The sequence below is a fragment of the Rhopalosiphum maidis genome, chromosome 3, assembly GCF_003676215.2.
Source record: "Rhopalosiphum maidis isolate BTI-1 chromosome 3, ASM367621v3, whole genome shotgun sequence".
NCBI lineage: Eukaryota > Metazoa > Arthropoda > Insecta > Hemiptera > Aphididae > Rhopalosiphum > Rhopalosiphum maidis.
The window spans coordinates 45,021,194-45,042,640 of NC_040879.1; the positions used below are offsets into that span (position 1 = coordinate 45,021,194).

The 21,447-nt window shown below is 27.0% G+C and overlaps 1 protein-coding gene across 1 annotated transcript in view; it reads left to right on the forward strand.

Moving 5' to 3' along the window:
- The window catches only part of LOC113558793 (atherin-like), a 141,407-nt gene that overhangs the window by 97,810 nt on the left and 22,150 nt on the right, over positions 1-21,447 (forward strand). The window contains exon 3 of the transcript XR_003405699.1: positions 8,775-9,007. The gene's annotated coding sequence lies outside the window, so the exon portion shown is untranslated. The remainder of the gene's footprint in view (positions 1-8,774; positions 9,008-21,447) is intronic.

Sequence of the window (21,447 nt, forward strand, 5' to 3'; positions counted from 1 at the left end):
TGTACACAATATGTTCCCTAAGAAGCAATATGGGTACGTGATAACAAAATTTATTTTTTACAAGAGTAGCATGATAGAATGAGTCACCCAATGGCGTAACATTACCCTAACTTGTTATTTTTTTTTTTTTTGTTAATTTAAATGTTCAGTCATTAAACATTAAGTTAGTCACGATACCAGTTTCTTTTGAGCCTTTTTGAAATTGTGACAGTGGCGAGGTTAGATGTATGAGGGAACAAATATTTATTTTATAGCTGTTTAAATACGCGTCGAATTACTGTTATTGTAATGAGTAAAGAAAGCTATTTAATGTATCGAAAATGTATACATTTAAATATTGATTTTCCACTTGGACTTGAGCATTGCCTTGTATAGTAATTGGAACGCATATAATCTTTCATCGCAATCGCTCCATAATCATTATTGGTTAGTTCCGAGAAGGTAACTATTAAAAAAGATACTTAAATACTCGTAATCTAAAATTAAAAATATATTTACACGTCGATTATTATCTTGTTTTTTATTTAAATTCAAATATATTTCAATAAAGCTGATAGAAATAGAAATAATAAAATATTATATTACCGAAGCTCTTTTACATAATATTATTTAATTAGGTAGTCAATTACGCTGAATTAAATTGAATTAATTATTTACTTATTCTTTAATGTCCATTCAAGCGTGTGGCATGTACTTTTGCCTTAACTGACTTAAATCATTCCAATTTGGACCAATACATCGATAAAAAATATAAATTAATAAGTTCACTGAAATTCAAAAAAAAAAAAATTATCTTATTTTAATTCTGATCATAATATTATTACGTTCAGTAGAAAAAACTTAAGTTTAAGTATTTTTATTCTTAGTATTTTAATCAGTTAATTAAAAATAAACAAATCTTGAAAATTAAATTGTTAAATTTGATAAGGATTTTATGTGGTAGAACAATTTAAATTGACATCACAATTACGTTTTGAAACTATATAATAATATAATACATCATATTTTTTGTATTTTAGCAATATTTGTCTTGCCGTCTTGGCAAACACTGTTCGCTAAAAATTAAATTTCAATAAATGGGTTAACTTATAATTTGCATTGATGACACGACACTTTCTTGCAAGTATTAAACAATATGCTTAACAGACATTGTCAACAATTTTATTTTTAGTTACTTATCTACATAATATATTATTAAATATCGATTTTATGTTTCACTCTCGAAAAATTGTGCATGTCAAAATAACTAAAAATGCCGTAATACAAGAGTATACTTTGTGGAAACTCATCAATATAAAACAACGCGTAACAAATTATCAAAAGAGTATATAAATTTCACGAGCTTAGTGAAGTTACCATAGTGGTTATTTTATGTACCAATAAAAAAGTCATATTATAAAATTGTATGGAAGGTTTTGTGAAATACCGTTTGATTTAATAGATTTTATGAAAATTATTTTTTATCGAGTTGAATACGACCTTTAATCGCATCGTATAAAAGGCGATTTTCGTTACTCAAAAACGGCAGTAAAGGAAATCGTATAATAATAAGTAATAATAAGGTTTGTTTGAAGCGTACTTTGAATTTAACTTTCGGGTTCTTATAGTACATGATTCAACGTACGAGTCTAAAATAAAATAATACTAACAAAATAATTAACTTTAAATCGATTATAGTATATTTAAATTTTTCAAATTTATATAACTGAAGAATTATACTTATATTATTATTGTAATTTGATATTTATTATAACTAATTTTAAAACATTTTACGTCATATTATCCAATTTGGGAGATCCACTGTTTTTGATGAAAAACATCGTTTCATGTTTACATTATATTTTTGCGACTGTATACATTATAATGTATACTAAACACTTTAATTTATACAATTAATTGTATTTCTACAGTTTACAATATTCTATACACCCGTATAAATTATTCCAACTTCATAGTATATGATACAGTATTATAATATCTATGGTTTTGCATTATATTATTACACGCAGAGTATTAACTTTTGAAAAAGAAATATTTCAATGTCATTTTAAAATTAATATTGTTTAAATAATGTTCTGTATAGCGTGTGAAAAATTGTGTTCTGTGTAAAATAATAAAAACAATAATGGCTTTTCGCAAGACGGATATTTTTTATTATCTATAAAATATAAAAATATATACTATCAACATCAAAACATTTTTAAATAAATGATTATCTCGAATAGTTAACAATTTTTTACTTCTCACTAATTTCGTGAAATTTTAAAAATTAGTAACATTACAACTACAGAGCTGAGAATATATAATAATGCCGTTGACCCAATAAAATCAATTTAAAAAAACGCATAAAAATTAAAATGTACTGTAACGGATCACGGATACGTGATACGACCGCTACGAACCATAAACATAAAAATAGGCAATAAGAAATAATGCTCACTGTAGACATGTGAAGTGTGTACACACATTATACATAATATATACGCAGTCTTGTGTTAACACTATTATTACATGAGACACGCCGTGTCAAGTTCAATAGTACCTGTTATTTGTATTATCGTTCGTTCATTTCCCGAAGCTCCCTGCCAACTACGGTTAAAATTATAATTCAGAGCACCCTGGAAACCGTCACTGAATTGCTTAAACCTAACTGGTCCCTCTACCCCCGTCTTACTGTATTATATTTAATATCATAATATGATTTTGACACATTGATAATGTTTTGCACGATAATATTATGATATTTGTAAGAATAAACTATATATGTATTGATTATAAATTATGATATATTTTCATAATAAATATTCACATAATATAAGTTAATGTAATATATTAACGTGACTGAGGGCGGTGGTCGTTTTTGGGCGAAGGTAATAATTTTGAGCAAAAAAAATAACATTCGTTTGGGCGAGTGAAATTGTTTTTACCTATGCGAGGCAAAAACCCGGCGACAGATACGGATAATATCGTTGCTAATCATTATTATTACTCACTGTTATTGAAAACAAGATTACGATTCAGACATGATTTTGTTGAGTTTACATTATATTATAAGCATTTTCATACATATTATAGCCAATACGTTACTTTAAAATGTACTTATTATATTATATGTAATTATATTTATTTATTTATTTATTTTTTTTTTTAATAGAATTCATTATAAATTATGTATATTTTATACGATTTTGTTTAATTAATTGTCGAGTGTATGTTATAGACCATATTTTGGGTCGGTTCGCCTAACGTGACTAACGTGCAAACAGCACGTATACACTGTGCAATGCAAATGTTTAGTTTACACGGCAATTTATTAAATGACGAGAGTTCCCGCAAAATCCTTTAAAAACGAAAAGAAAATTATTACAAATAAAAAAGCCGAATAAAAGTCCCAAAATCGTATTAGATATACACCGTTTTTATAAAAGGGCAGTGAATATAGTTGGCGATAGGGACTTTGTATACCCACAACTTACTGCGAACGTTTGTACAAGACGCAACAGTCGAAAAAAAAAAAAAACAGTAATCGCGTTTGCTTCGAACCCACAGCTCGCTTTAATAGTAATTGTAACAACATTAATTTTATGTACTTTCGTGTCATGATAATATAATAATAATAATAATAATAATAATAATATTTCGTCGGCACGACCGTAATGAAACAATGCTCATATTATTTTATTATATTATGATTTATGACGTATCTACACGTGCTCAATATGTGTGATTCGCGAGTAGGTATTGATATTATTAGGTAGGTACGAGTTTCGGTCGTCGGGCGAATACGACGACTCGTAATTTATAATTATCGTGTAGCAGTTCTACCATCACGAGCACGCACGACCGCAACGTTTTAATAATTTTTTAAACTAACTATATTTGTTTTCGACACTGTATTAACAGTGTTAAAAAAAGCGCGGTCGCCGTACAATGGTTATTAATAATTTCGACTGTTTAAAATAACTGCACTACCTACTAAAAAGGTGTACATTTTCACGTATCTCACGACCGCCTAACCACACGCGTCATACTTTATCATATCGAATTCATTTCAGAGTTCCATCACTATACGCTATATCTGCCTATGCTTCATCCCCACTTCGTTACTCTAACTGACTTCTTATCGGACGGTCGTATACTTCCGTCTAGAGAAAAGAAAAGCCTTACTTTTGAGCTTTAATTTATTTACTTTTTACAAGGCACTGATTTTGATCATGTTTCTTTTATCCCTTTCTTGCTTATCTATATGTTGTTTATTATTATGTTGCTCTTGTCACAGCGTACCTTTATTTTCGTTTCTGTTAAGTATTGTTCTATACTTTGTGTTTTAATCAATACTTCGTCATGTTTTTATTGTCTTGTTCTTTTGTGTGTGTGTGTGTGAGAGAGAGAGAGAGAGAGAGAGAGAGAGAGAGTGTTCAGACCTGTAGCATTGGTAAATAAATAAATAAATAAATACGCACACAAGTATACAGAGTGATTATTTTAATATAGTAAGCATAATAATTTTCTTGAAAAATCTTATCCTTTTTGTAAATATATATTATATTTATTTATTTTTTTTTTTTTAAATAATTAAAACATTAATAATGATAAAAATAATAATTTGTACCCCACAAAATGTTGGTTTGCTTATCAAAAGTTTAAACTTTATAAAATACTTGTAATAAAACAATGATGAAAAAAAATTTTAAAAAACATTCTGTTCTTTCAATGATTTTTTATGAATTTAAAAAAATATATTCAAAATCTTTAACGCTTTTTAAGAAAATTAGTGTTTATCTCTTAAAAAAGTATAATTGACAAATGTTAATCCTACGGGTTGTGCGTCCTCGTGTTTAAATGTGCGCATATATTATCATAACAAAATTCTATGAGCATAATATAATATTATGAGTGTCTCGATGTAGGAAGATAATATTGTTTTGCGGTATGGCCGAACTGATTTGACAATTTGTAATGTTTTAAATATTTCCGGTAACTATTATTTTAGTTTTTTTTTTTTTTTTTTTATCCCTTTTAATCGCGGACACTACGCTTGTGTCGCAGCCTAGTGTTATTAATTTAACGAATATGTTTAGAATTTCATAACCGCGTAAAATGATATTATTGTTATAGATATTACACGTTATAAAAATATGGGCGTTAGTTTTTTCGAAACCATTGACATGAAGCAAAAGCATCCTTTGGGCGTATCATATAATATAAAAATAAATAATAATGTTTATTAAGTAACATAATTTTATGAGCGTGTGTATAGAAGGTAAATATGATACTATCGGCTTTTTGTGCTACAAATTGAAAAGCTTTTGCTATATACCTTTAAAAAAAACTATTTTTTTTCAAATTGGTTTAAAATATTTATACAAAATATGATCGTGCCTACTTAAAGTCGATTCAGTATATTGACACCATATTATCAAAGTTAAAAGCAAGAACATTTTGAGTGATTAAGCATTGTTTTTTTTCGTTAGTTAAATGTTTAAGGTAATATCTTACATAATAATATCTTGTTTAAAAATGTATTAAAATATCAAAAAGAAACTCAAAGCTTAATCACGTATTGTTTTTTAACTTTTAACTTATAAGTCAACTTACTATAATATTAAAACTAACAATAGATTATATAAATAGGTTCTACTAAACTCAAATTGCTATATTGTATGTATGTAAGACAGAACATGTGTGTATCGCGTCTTCCTAACGTACATTACAAGTTGATCGAAATACTTATAATTTAAAAAATATAAATTAATTACTTGACTAATTATTACCAATCAAAGTATTATACCATATTTTCTTTGAAATAAGTCGTATTTTAAATAGTCCACGTGTAAAAAAAAAATGGATTGCTATTCACAATTTTATTATAAAGTTTTTGAGTAAATGTATTTAAATACTTTTATTGTACACTTGTTAGATAAGTATTTGGAGACCATCTTGAATACAATCATAGATTTATTTGTAATTTAAAATCAAATACTTTTAAAAAGAATTTTATTCGTCATTTTCGGATTATACATTATTGATAATCGTTACGTAATTTAATTTATAGTTAAAATCAAATTATTTACAATTTATTTGTTTTATATTTTATTAATAACTATTTTATTTTGTTACATGGATGAGTTTATTCAAAATTGAATAGACTAGATCTCTTAAAATATTATTTCAGTAGGAACAAATATGAATTTAATTTATAGCAAATGGTCCATAAAATATGATAATTAAATCAATCGATATACTCAAATGAAAACCTTTATATATTCATTTTATGTTTTAATCGCACACTTTATACATTTTAAAAACAAATTGAAAAAAACTTTTTATGAATTATTCATATTTCTAAAACATTTAAAAACGTTGGGATGCATAGATATCATTATTTTTTTAAGTACTTTTTTTCTACTAACCGGTACTTGAAGTCTTGAAAATTACATAGACACGATGCGATGGATGAAATTTTTGTTCAGAAACATTCTGAAAATTCCGCAATAGTGGTGTTTGTGTTATTATATCATAATAGCATCCCTGTTGCCCACTCAAAATTGCGCACTGTCGAGCACAGAGTCCCGACCAATGCTATTAAAACTGGTCCGCTTCACTAATTTATGTATATTAATTTACAAGAATCACATTAATATACCTATGGCACTGCACAATATTATCGTAAAACATGAAATTTTATGGTATGTATATTATTGAGATTTTATGTATATAAAATAATAAATAAATCAAGCAGTCAGTATACATAGCACAAACGAGATTTTTCGATAATGCATTGCTATCCATATTTTGGGGGTGGTAAACCTACCTGTACGTGCTAAGATTTTATACTCAAAGATAAAAATAAAAAAAATAATAATATTATGTACCAGTAACATTTTTGTGTCTGTGTATACATTTTTTTTATTATTTATTTATTTTCTTTTTTGGCTCCTCGGATAAAAAGGGTTCGTTAAAAAAATACACAATAAACGTCAAGTATTACCTAAAGAACGTATTTTTTTTTTTTTTTATATTATCTCAGTTTTAATTTTCAACAAAACTTCCCTACTCACTTCCTGCAGTTCCAGTTTAACAATGGTCACTTGTTTAATATCTTGAGTGTATTTTGGTTAGTCATAATGAAATACGACAAATAGCACTATATAGTCTCATTTTGATTGGATTAAATTCATCGTACAACATTAACTTTAACAACTGTATGTCGACGAGAATATTGCCAGTATGAAATAAACCAATTTTTCAAAGTTCGTGTCCACCTAATAAAATAATATACCTAAAAGTGAGTTCCAAACTTTCGACATTTTATAATTTATTAATAAAACTGAATTATTTATAAATATCATTAAATTTCAACCAATGTTTCACCATTGGCACGTGCTCAATATTGGGTTGCTATTTCTATAGACCAATAAAAATAAAACTATTAATACAAAAAATTTTACATTTTATCAATAAAACTAAACATTTTAAGACGAGTTATTTGAATAAATGGATTGTCTACGAGGTGTATAATCATGCACATGTTTAACTTATGTGATTAAATTATTTTAGGCGATTAAAACTAAGAAAATTATAATGTACCTGAAATAGAAAAATTTGAAAACCGAAAAAATTGGTTATATCGGAAATGACGAGGAAATAGGTAATGAAATTACAAGTTATATGTATACTTGATATTATTTCTTAGTTATTTTCGATAGTCTTATAAATTATAAGTTATAATTTAAGAAATTATATCTATTTAAATTTCTAGAAATATAAATATTGACTAGCCATTAAGAGTAATATCTGTTGCTGTTAAGGAAACTTGATAATAAAGAGAAAATTTAAATTATTGTATACAAACTGAATGAATTATTATTTAAATTAATTTTAACACTGCAAACGAAAATATGGTATTTTTATAATATACACACTTAAATGTTAAAATGTCTTACATTTCATTTTGAAATTACATTTTTAAAACACTAATGGTGGTCTAACAATTCTATCTAAATCCACGGATTTCCGAAAAGTTGTACCTTCTTTTGATAGTTAAGTTTTAAAATGAAACCGTTTTACACAAATTGTGTGTTCCTAAGGAGAAAATCGTTAAGATAAAAAGTTTCAAGAACTTGCTAACACTCGAAATTCGACCTTTGGTACATGTTAAATATTTTGATGTCTTGACCATAAAACAACTGTTTATAATTATTATTTATGAACTTGATAGAAATATCAAATGTATTTTTAAAATATTTTTCATTACTAATTGTCTAAAAGTTGTCACGCGTATTTGTATATTATCAGTCATTGTATTTGAATTTTGCTCTAGTTCTTATAATATTAAAAAAAAAATCAGATTGTAACAAACAACAACAGTAAAACATATGACTAAAATTTAAAAAAAAAACTAAGTATTAACTAGTATCGGTACCTTTTTAATGTATTTGATTTAAATAATCATAAATAATTAATTTTGATTTCTAAACGATATAGTTTATAATAGATACTATTATTAAATAGTATTGGTGAAAGTTGCGATCAAATCAATAGATTTTTTTTTTTACATGTATGAGAACAAAAATCAAATTATACTATAAAATAATAATATGTAGTATAGTATAAATATAAAATGTATCAAATACATTGTGAGTTAACAATAATTAAAAAATATATCATTTTTTTTTTTAGTATACCTATACACAATTGCGATAGTTATATGATAACTATATAAATATTATCATCTCACTTTATTGATTAATGACGATGGATTATGGTTGCAGGTTATGGACAGTAATGATGCCATCCCTAAATCCCTAAATACAGTGAAATTGCAGAGGCTTTATCATTTTTGCAACACGATTACGGACTGCCACTATATGAAAAATAATAATATTTCGTACCTACCCAAAACTGACACGATTGTTGACGAAATTAAGTGACACGTTAACAATTGTTGCGACGAAATCTACAGAGTCCATTGATTTTCAATTTTGTCTTCCGGACGACGTCTCAAGTGAGTAGCGACTACACAATTTGAATAATAATGATGATAAATAATAATTAATGTATAATAATATTGTAGACGTCGTATTTCTATATAGCTAGTCTACAATTCATAATTTGTATTATCATAATAATATGCTGTGCGTAATTGTGAATCTTGATTTAACTTTAATAAAAAAAACTTTTATTATTGTTGTTATAAAATAGAGACAAACATTTTAACGGGAAATAAAAAATAAAAATATTTATTTTTTAAAATTAAAAGAGCATTTGTTGAAAAAATCGCATTAAATTATTATAATTATCTCTCTTTTTTTTTTGTGACTATTTTTATCACAATTCAATACAAAGTTTTTAAACAAATAATTAAGATATCATACAATAAATAAATTAATAGTAATTTATATATATATATATATATATTTTTTTTTTAATTGATCACCGACAAAATAAACTTAAATTAAAAATACATATTTTTATAAATTATAAATTTATCTTATACATATAACAGGGATGGGTAACTGTATGTTATTAGAAGAGGGCCAATGTTTAGAAAATTAAAATTTAGCGGACCAAAAAAAGAGCAAAAAAAAGGTCATTCAAAATATGTTTTTTTAATTTAGCATAGACATAGCATAGTGTATAGACGATTCACTTTGAAATTGTATGATGTGATTTGAAAATGTAGCGTGGGCCGCCAGTTGCCCACCCGTATTATATAGGATACTTAATAATATTAATTTAAGTAGTTAATAACCTAATACATGTAATAATGTAATATACTATAACTGTAGTCTTTAACTGTAATTACTTGTAAAATACTGTTAGTGTACATTTAATACGCTCAGTATTCCTACATTACTGAAGTAACGTTTAAAATTTGTAAAAATTTGTCCACAATCGTGTAGTTTTCGAGTGTCCGTCATTAAGTGTAACTGTCCGAAATTGCTATCTGATTCGATGATTTATATCCACTTTGATAAATCTAAATTGGCCGACATCCCAGTTGGCCGAAAAATATAAAAATAGAATAGTTCGAAATCTTATCTGAAAAATATCACAATTGCTTTGCGATAAATAACTATATCTATCGAATTGTTGGAGTATGAGAAAAAACCGAACACTTTATAAATTCATGCAAAATTTTTTTTTTTTTTATATACATATTATATAATTAATTAAGTTGTACCTTATGAACAGTCTTCTAAATTTGTTTTTTCTTATTAGTATTGATGAATTTCTCAAATAAAATTATTTAATATATTTATGTATATTTAGCTAAGTGCGATTATATTATATTTTATTATTGTGACCTTTACATCTGTATTTTTGCTATGTATAGATTGTAAATATTCGTTTTAATAAAAAAAAAAAAAAAACCTTTATACTGACTTATTGTGTTTAATAATATTCTTATGGACGGCAGACCTTTCGGCGAATTGGGAATCGGAAAATTGGAAATATTTGAATTGGTAATCGGCGAATTGGATATGGACAAACTAAGGATGTCGCGGTAAATTGGAATTTGGCAAATTAGGTTTCGGCGACGTGGGAAAACACCGGATCGATGGTATCCTCCGCCATCCCTTAATACGTCACTGCATATGCGTGGATGCGGGAAAAGTCAGTGGGCTTTAATTCATTGTCATTTATAATTGAATACAAATTTCGTAGAAACGTCCATAATATCCATTACAATAAAACATTATGATTTGATACCTATTTTGAATAATTGACATTATTCTTGGACAATTTGTATAACTATAAATGTGTATTATTATTAAGTGCATCGTTTTGATCGTCACGTATTTTTGTACTTTATACGTTTTTATAACTTAATTTAATTTTGTAAATTTATATAATTTTTTATTCCATAATATCCTAAAAAGTCACGGCACCAGTTCCTGTTTAGGGTGGCGCCTGGGGTTTCCAGGTATATCATTTAAACAGGTTTTTAATTTGTAGATATGTTTGATTATATATTTCATAGTTTACCCATTGGGCGTTATAAAATTATCCATGCAAAAATTCTGATCCATAAATACGCCAAATAAAAGTTTAATAAAACTTAGAACTTCGTTTGCGTGTCTATGTCGCAGTTCTACTGTATAGAAATATGTTTATTATAATAATATAGTACACTTCATCCAGAGTCTAAAAATTAAAAACAACGATCTGAAAGAAAAAACGAATCAATAGATTTAAATGGTTCCATTCAGGGTTTGTTCAGCATATAAGTTCCGGAAAATATTGTTTAATTTAAGCCTTTTAACAAATCTCTTGCTTGTTGCTTATATAATAATATATGCAAAAATGAAAAAAAACTGTAAAAGGAAAGTTGTTTATTCATCTACCTTATGAAAAAGGTTTGTTTTTAAAAAAAATAATATTATTATTCGTTTACAAACCGCTATTTTAATACAATGTCACGAAATAAAAGGTCAAAGAATGCCATATTTAAATTACTTTATGAAATCAGTGATGTTCTCCGTCAAGGAATACATACATTATATTTATTCATTGTATAAAAAGTCCGAACTCTCAAAAGAAAATATGTGTCGGTTGCATTCATATTTTAATTTGGTCGGTATGTTATTGTCGGTTGACGATCGCAGTGTGAAAGCTATAAGAATAATGCATTATTTTAACTGCTTTTTACAATTTGGTGTATTTAATGATTGTATAATTTTTACAAGACATTTTTATTTACAAATGAGTTTAAAAATAAATGTATATATTATTAGTTACTATCCATATCCAACTTGTGTGTATGTGTATATATATGTTATATATATATACGTACTACATGTACATATATTATATATATATATTTATGAAATCGGCGCTACCAATATAATATTGTACTAAATAATATATTTCCATTAATCGTATACAATGAAACAATTATTTTTATTCAATTTAAATTTTTGATTTTGATAATATATTATATATATATATATTTGTACGTCAAACACAATGAAATTGGTTTCAAAAATCTTGTAAAAAAAAAAAAAAAATCAAAAGTTTATTTATAATATTTATTATTTAATGACACTATATATTTATTTTAAAACGTCTCACTCGTACAACATTCTGCGTCTATCAAAAATTCTTTTGGAAAAATTTCAATTTATTTTATAGCTAATAAATGCGTAAGCATTTTAAAGTTTAAACGATGGGGTAAACTTGTTAGTAAACTACCTACTTTCTCTATTACACATTTTTAACTGCGCCATCAAAATTGATTTGAAAAACCTATAAATCCAATTTACTTGCTTTTTAAAATAAAAAACAACTCTAATTTTCCTACCACTGATAAAATGTATAATTAAATGAAATATTTTATTTATAATGTTTCATAAATTAAAAACCGTTATTTAAACTTAAATACGCAATCAGTATTTTTATGTGCTGTAAGACCTATTTCCATTATAATATTATTTTATTTATAGTATTTATGTCAATTTTTTTTTTTTAAAGATACATATAACTCATTAGTACAAGTTTAGCCACAGGTATATAATACAATTATTTTATTACACGTTTTATTTATTTAAACAAAGCTTATAAATAAGTCCATCTAATATCGTGAACTTATTGTAATTGTAATTACCGTGATCTGATTTTACTTATATAATAAATACAATGATTTCTAAAATACAAGGTGTAACTGATACAGATAAAACAGACTTTTGGAATAACTTTCGTTCTAATTGATATTTTTAATTTTTATTTTTTATTTATCATTAAGAGACCCTGGAACTACATGTATAATTAAATGTTTTTATGTTTTTTTTTTTAGTACTAAATATAAAATATTTAAAATTTGATTCAATTTTTTTTTTGGATCAACTCAAACTAGCCAATTTGTGAATCTGATGAAATCTGAAGAACAATTTTGATGGTAAAACGATTTATCTAAGTCAAGTAGTTTATTTTTTAGAATTTTTTGAAATCATCAATATTTTTTGATTAAATTAATTTGGAACGTAATAACTTTTTCAAAAATATGATTTTTGAGAATTTGCTGATATCAGTATATTTCTTAAATTATTAAATTATCAAATAATATTAATAATTTTTGTCATACGTTTAAGTAGATGAATTTTTTTTTGGTCTTGTCTATGTGTTAGACTGTATTATAGCGATCAAATATTAACTTATCTACGAATAACTAAAAATTCTGAAAATCAACATTTGAATAAATTTATTGTTACAAGCCACGTAACATAACCGTAAATGGGATTTTATGGTTCTTATAGGCATTATAGATATTACAATATACTTTAAATAATATAATTGTTATTAATTGTTCTTTTTTCGTGCTATTAATCATATCCCAATGCCATCATCTGGTCACCTGCTAACCACTGAAAATAAATATCTGCAAGTACCTACTTATGGGATGATCCAGTTATGTCGGTGTTTTAAAGATAAATTTCAAATCCTATTGAATTTTCATACCATTATACTTAACGAAGTTTCAAAACAATTGATATTTAAACATTCAATATTAAGATAAGATATTTCTGTAAATATGTATTGATTGGTTTAATCATTATAGCAAATTGGACATTTTTAATAAAATGGATAAAACGATTTCTAATTTTAAAATAAAAAAATAAAAAAATATAGACTTTCCTAGTGCCCTATTTCCTGACCGAATGATTCCGTTTACTACTAACAAACTTTTCAGTACCAATCACATTTGCGATTCACTTAAAAAAAAAAAAGACCACATAGTGGTCCACTATATTATTGTGCGAAGAATTAAATTATATAATAAGATGAACAGATTTATTAACACCAAACGCATTAAAAACACGTTCGATTGATTTCATAAATTAAATATCAGTTGCTATTCCTGTGAATCATGCGCATCTGAAGTTATAATCGTACAGCGGGAAGTACATTGAGTGCAAATTGAATCGTGACGATTTACGACTACTGTGGAGAAATTTATAGTGATTACTGATTACTAATGCCACGAGTTCATCGAGATGAGCAACCATCATGCTGTGCTAAATTGGTTGAGCATTGTTTTCGGAAACTTTATAATATCGATATTAAACTTCTGCTATATTCAACCATAACTGTTGAAGGTGAATTCCTCAAATTTTGAACGTTAAGCTTCTTGGAGCCAATACGATCAAACGAATATAGTTCAAAGATCATCATATCGGTTAACCGTAATACGAGCATTCAAGCACTGTAGTCGAATTTACTATATGTTTGCTTTCATGTTTACCGTATTTGATTTGTACTTTATAAATTTAAGTTTATAAACATATCTGTAAATTTATATTTATTGTTTAAACGTTTACACATTTATATAGTAGCTCCGTAAACGTACACTTGTTAATAGTTCATAATAATTATTATTTTTAAAGTAAATTGATAGACTTACAAGTTTGGCATTAACTTCGATAATATAATATCCGAGTAAATAGGAATACGTGCATATAAGACACAACAAATTGATAAAGTTTGCTTAATTAATCCCGACATTATAACAATATTTAGATATATTCCATATATTCTATACAGAAGAAACATTTATTTTATTATTATTAATTCAATAATACAATGTCTAAAAACGTAATTTATATATTATATTCAATATATTGTATAATATTTCAAAAATTAAATACATAAACACATATGATACATTTGTATATACAAACAATAACTTGGCTTTTGAATTTTTATGAATAACTGACTATACAACGAATGGAATAGTACAATAATAATTATAGACTATAAAGGTAAATTGTGAGTATCTAAAACAAAATCAAAGCACGACGATTCATAACATTCACCGATTCCTAATTTAAGAACACACCTATGGAGATCAGGGACTCAATATAATATTGTAGTATATGTAAAAGAAGAACGTAAATAACAGCATTTTAACATCAAAAAGTATATAATATTTTGAAGATGACAAAATTTTTTAAAACAGTTTAACGATTTTTTATATCTTTAATTTATTTAAAAAAATGGATAATATATCATTTTCTTAAAAATATTTCAATGTTGTATTCTTTTGATTTTGTAATTTTAATTTATGTTTAAGCTTTGAACCTACATTACCATCTGAGTTTAGTTTTTAATTATACGATAACTATACAGGACAACTTGTAAAGTATCATAAATTTTTTATTTAAAAAATTATAATATTTTTATAGTTCTAAACAATTTCATTAAAAATATCTATATTAAACCCTTCAAATATAGCAAAAATAAAAAAATACCGCGAAAAAGCTTGAAATATAGTGAAAAATGAATTAAAATGTAATCATAAAAACAAATTTAAAACGTTTTATTAAAATTATCATTATGACATCATAATACTATCAAAAACATAAATATAGAAAATACATCGAATATTTTTTAGTATTAAATATTTATTATACCTAACAAATAAGTTGAAATATTAAAATCTAATTGTATTAATATTCTGTTAGATAATTCACTTTAAAAATTAAAAGTAAAATAATTATTACAAATCATAATATTGAGATAAATGAAAAGGATATATCCAGTGTATATTATAAACACAATATATTTTTGTATGCGTACATACTACATAATATGTATAAGAGTTGCTAAGAAGACATGTGTCATCTGAGACACATTTTTTAAAATAAGAATATTAAAGAGCTAAGAATAAATATCAATCGTCAAGTATTTGTAGAAAAATTATCATTCAATTGACCGAAAATTGTTATATTATACCAGATACCGAACCAATTTTCATAGGTACTTAATAAAATTGGAAGATAGTCTGATAGAAATATTTAAAAAATTAATTAACTATGATTTCACTTTGAAGCTCAATTTCAAGACTTTAAATTACTTAAAACTTTTTTAGGATTTTTTGAAAATTTTTTTTTTTCATTCATAAATTTAATTCTATTTTGATTCATTTTTAAAGTAAATAAAAAGTTTTTATCTTTTAGCCCAGCTTTTTTATCCCTAAAATTAAAACGATTTGATTTAATAATTATATTCAATAACAAGTTAAACATTTTTATTATTATTATATTATTATATATTATATTATATTATATTATATTGTGGCCTAGCTCATTGAACAAAAAAATTCAAATCACATACTAAAATAATTTGACTATAAATATCTGCCTGAAGCCGTTTTCAAAATCATTCATTACATGTTTAACATTAAGACGACGCGAGTTTGGTTTATATTCGCTATATTAGCGATGTTTCACAATATTTAGTTTATAAATATTTTCAATTATCATATAATAGAATAATATATCAACGGTCTTCGGGGAGTTTAAAATACACAGAACGTATTGGAATAAATAATAACAGATAGTACATAATAACATACTGTAATATGCACGGGCGCATGTGACTATGCAAATATTTGAACTTTGAACGAGAATCGACAACGTTCCGTCACAATATCAATTTTACAGGGACAACTGATATATTATAAATATAAGTAGACAACTAAAATTTCACCAGAGAGCAAACTATACAATTTATTCATTCGTAAGTGTTTATGTTAACAAATACTATGAAAACACCTCACCGTCAATTGCAGTCACGAACAATTATTATTAAAATATGTGTTTATGAATTGACTTTATAATGTGTACGAGTATATTATAGACATACAGTTCACATTGAAGACCTGCCTACATTGAATTTATTTAGAGCGGCTTGACTCGTTGACAAATAAATTTACAGATATTTGACCGTACTGAATATTATTGGTCGCTTAAAAAACAAATATTACATGGTTGTTTCTCTTAAATTAAATATGGTGCCTTTGCAAACGTAGTAAATAAGTTCAATCAAAATGTAAACTATTTCACAACGTATACATTAGAACTGGTTCATATTCTCTAAATGTAGTTACTTATAAGTTCATCCAATAAACTTTTGTTATTTATTTATTTATTTATTTATTTTTTTTTTTTTTATAAAACAAACTAAAACTATTGCCTAATTTATTAATGATTGTTTTCACTCATAAATATTAAGCATTGAATAGCCATGAAAAAAAATATTCAAAATACACGACTAAAAAAATAAATAATGTTGCACTTAGACTGTGACAACGCTAACTTTTCTTTTTATGAAAGTACCTTGAGTATGAAATTAACTTTATTTTGATTATGAGGGAGTTCATTTTATAATTGGTTTTCTGATTATTTAAATTTAATCTCTTCATAGCCTTAACCTTCCCTTATCCCAACATCTGATTATTTTTTTAAATGAAAATATTTTTTTGTACACTTCTGTAACATTTTTTCAATACGGTTTATTTAAATAATATTTCAGCAAAACGTAGGTAGGTACTAAATAAAGTTATAATCAGCATATTTCAATGTGTTGCAAACACGATTTTAACCGATGTACATAGCCGTGGTTATTAGCCATATAAAACTACCTGTCTATGTTATGAACTGATAAACGTGGCATAACATTATGCAGCGATAACGATCTAATTAAAATAAAATTGGTTGTACCTTATACGGCCGACGAGTATAGTGGTGGTGCTAACGAATCACGCGGGATTAATGAAATCAACTGTAATTGTTTCGATTTTTTTTTTTTTTTTGTTATTATGTTTAAAGAAAATAAGAATACAAAAATTAATAATTAAAAACTGAAAAATGATTTAATGTATCATATTTAATTTTTTCAATGCAAAAAAAAAAAAAAAAGAAATAACTACATTTCATTACAATAAAGGTAATTTGTTATATAGGAAACGAGACATTTTGGTGTCTCGAAGAGAATTTTCGGGACATTAAGTTGGTTTAAAAAAGGGACATTGCCGTATTAACCGTATCGTTTGGGACGTCTGATAGCCCAAAGTCATTGAACGAATGCACGAGTTCATTCCGAGGTCAGTAACTATGATATACCTATGTCTATAAAGGCAAGCAATAGGTACTCGATAGTAGCGAATTTCCTACTCGTACGTGTTTACTTATGTAGATATCATATAGGTATCGCAAACACGGTAACTGCGCAAGTGAATCAGATTTTATAAGTACGTTTTGCATTTTTTTTTTTTTTTTTTTGTTACCTCATGTCTCGTCCGTGCGACGTGCGACGCGTCAGCGTGTATGTGTACGCATTCCGTTCGCGATAATATTACTACACCGACTGGTAAAAAAAAAAAAATAAAAAAATAAAAATAAATAAATGTCGTAAATTCTATGCGACCTGTATTTTTTATTTCTATTTATCCTTACCTATATCGTAAATTCCGCCGGTCGCCGATCGGAACGAATGCTGCGCCGCGGAGTTCCTATACCTACACATCATTTATTGCCTGCGGAGATAGTGGCGCAGATTACTAAAAAAATAAAATAAAAAAAGCAGTAGGTATAACACGGTAGATGTGTGAATCGCTAATGGATATACAAACGAGATAGTAATACGCACAAGTCTCCGTGTCGAAATAAAAAATAACATATGTAAATTCCGATACGTATATCGGAAGCTATATATGCATATATGTGCGTGTGTGCGCGCGCGTATAATATTATATATTATTAATATTATATATGCCATTAATAACACGTGCAAATCACACGAGTGTTTTGGCACGTCTCGGCGTGTACCTGTATTGTAATTATTTTATCTCTGCGCCCCGCCAACCGTATAGACGTGTGCCTATACGCACAACGGTCGTATAATATACTTGTGTTGCGGTTTCCGATAATATTATTACCATACCTACCTGCATCGACTTGTTACGAAAATCCGCTTTGCGACTCCGCGCATTGCACGGTTCCGGGCGCGTCTCTTTTTCATTCGCGCGCGCGTCCCCGCGCGAAGTTAATTTGCAACATCGCCGGGAGACGGTATTCGAAAAATATATTATTCTAATCGCGTGTAGGCGTGTGTTGCCGCCCGGTTGCTGCAGACCATCGAGCTGTTGGATGCCGTACGGCCCCGAGGGAAATAATATTGTTTGGAACCTTTTGTCGAGCGATATAACAATTAATTACGTCGTGTACGCCGATGCGTTACGTTCGAATCGAGTCCCGAAATCGAGTTCCAGTCTATTTTTATGGTCCGAGTTATGATTTTGGAACGTTTGATATGGTATTATGCTCCGGAACCGAGTCCCTTTTGTGCATCGACATAAAAACCATAAAACCGCATTACTATATTATTGTTAAGTTTCGGTTTTGTAATATTTTTTTATTACCACGTTTGTGTTATTGGTTAAATGGTATAATGTGGTCCGGTCGTGTGCCATTTATTCACGTGCATACGGAACGATGTCGTTGTAATTGCAAAATAAAAATAAAACTATAACTCTGAAAAACCACTTTAAACTTTGTGTCTATACAAATTTATAATACGATTATATTAAACGATGCAGGTGAAATTTGCATAAAAATATTTGCCAAGAATCTGCGAGTATTTATAGGTGTATATATTATATACGGTAGTATATTATAACAGGTGGATACAGTCGTACTGTTATAAATTGTTATATTATCCATGATTTTACCATTAATAACGTTTAAACTATTCAATAATATCACTTCGAGTGGCGTACGTGATCAAAAATTGTTTTAAAAAATTATTTTACTCGTCGTTAGTTCGATCTTTTTTTTTTATTCCTGTATAGGATATATTACTTACGTCTACTATACCCGTCTATTCGGTTACATTAGGTTTTAATATTTAATTACATTTAGTTCTTTCAATTACTTTCATTAATGTAAAATATGTATAAAAATAAATCTTAAATTAAAAAGATAATTAATATTTTAATATTTAATTACATACTTGGAACAAAAGAACATTTTTAATAGTATATTTATTTTATGAAAAAAAAAAAAAAAATACGGACCATCAATAAATAATGTTAAGTAGATACAATGTTAAAAGTACCTAATAGAATTATTTTTAGAAAATATCTTAATTCATTGGAGGAAAAGTGTTTTTATATTTTATTTAATTATATAATTTTATTGAAATTTGAGCTTAAAGCGTCTTTAAAAAAAAGTTGTGTATATTTTTAAGAGTTTCTGATTTATTTTATAAAAACCTTTTTCAATTATTCTAAACTAGTAAAACGGACAACAATATTATTAAATTGTCATGATATCGACGACTTTTGTAGACAATTTAACTTCAAACACTTACAAAAATAACCATGACATTGTATTTCTAATTTTTCGATGTACAAAGAACATATTATGTGCGATCTTGTATTATTTTTTGTTTTTTATAGAGTTAGATTTTTATCGACACTTATAAAAAAAAAAAAAAAAACTATTAGAAAATTGCAAATGCCTATAAATATCTTAAGATCAATCTAAATGTTTTTAAAATTTCATTTTGAATAATATAAAATTATAATTTTGTGTATACTAGTTTGTACCAGTATGTTTCAAATTTCTACGATCAACATTTTTCGCATAACAACAAAATTATCAAAAAATTTTCGAGGAAAAATAACCTAAAATTATGACAATCATATTTAAAATAAAATTCACAAATTTTATTTTATACAAATAAATAACAATAATAATAATAATAGGTGCGTATGGTGATTTTTTTTTTTTTTTACTTTTCGTTCGATTGAGTTTACAATACGAATACGAATTATACAAAGACCGCGATCGAAGTTGAATGGATTCGTTGCTGTTTAGATGTGGCCGGCCGGCTGGCTGGCGGCGGCGGCGGCGGCGGCGGCGTTAACGGTACTGCCGGGACGGGGGGCGATGAGAGGCAGTCGATTCGACTGCAGAAAAATAAACGTCATTACACCCGTATGATATTGTGAAACGAACAAAAACTATATACATATTTGATGTCGTCATAGGTAAATAAATATTATACAGAATAGTAGGAAGGTACTTACAAACGGTGTATGTAAATAAAATAACACGTGTATATATATATATATATATATATATATATTGTACATCGAGAACAAAAATAGCGTTATATACGACGAAAAAATATACCGTCGCGATATTATACCGACGGACGGCCCGGCGAATAATATTTACATAATAAATATATTGAACCCGCGCGGAAAGATGTATAATATAATAACATTTTAATATATTATTGATTACCGGCAAGTATATTACTGCGGTGTTTACGCAACGAGATTATACAATATAATAGGTGTATTATAATGTACCGGCGACTATAATACATAATACACGTATGCATTACACGGACAGATGACGTGAACGATGTTTTTTAACGGGGCCCGTCGTGGATCGTCGAGACGGTCTTTTGCTCTCCTCTCTCTCTCTCTCTCCCCCCCCCCCACCCCACCGCGGTGGCGTCGGGGAGCGACGGAGGGGTGTGTGGGGTGTGCGCACGATATCTCTAGCAAATAACCGTTTCCGGTATCCCACGTGCACACTTTGTAACCCATGGCATTGCTACTACACTATAAGTATTACCTGCACATTGCAC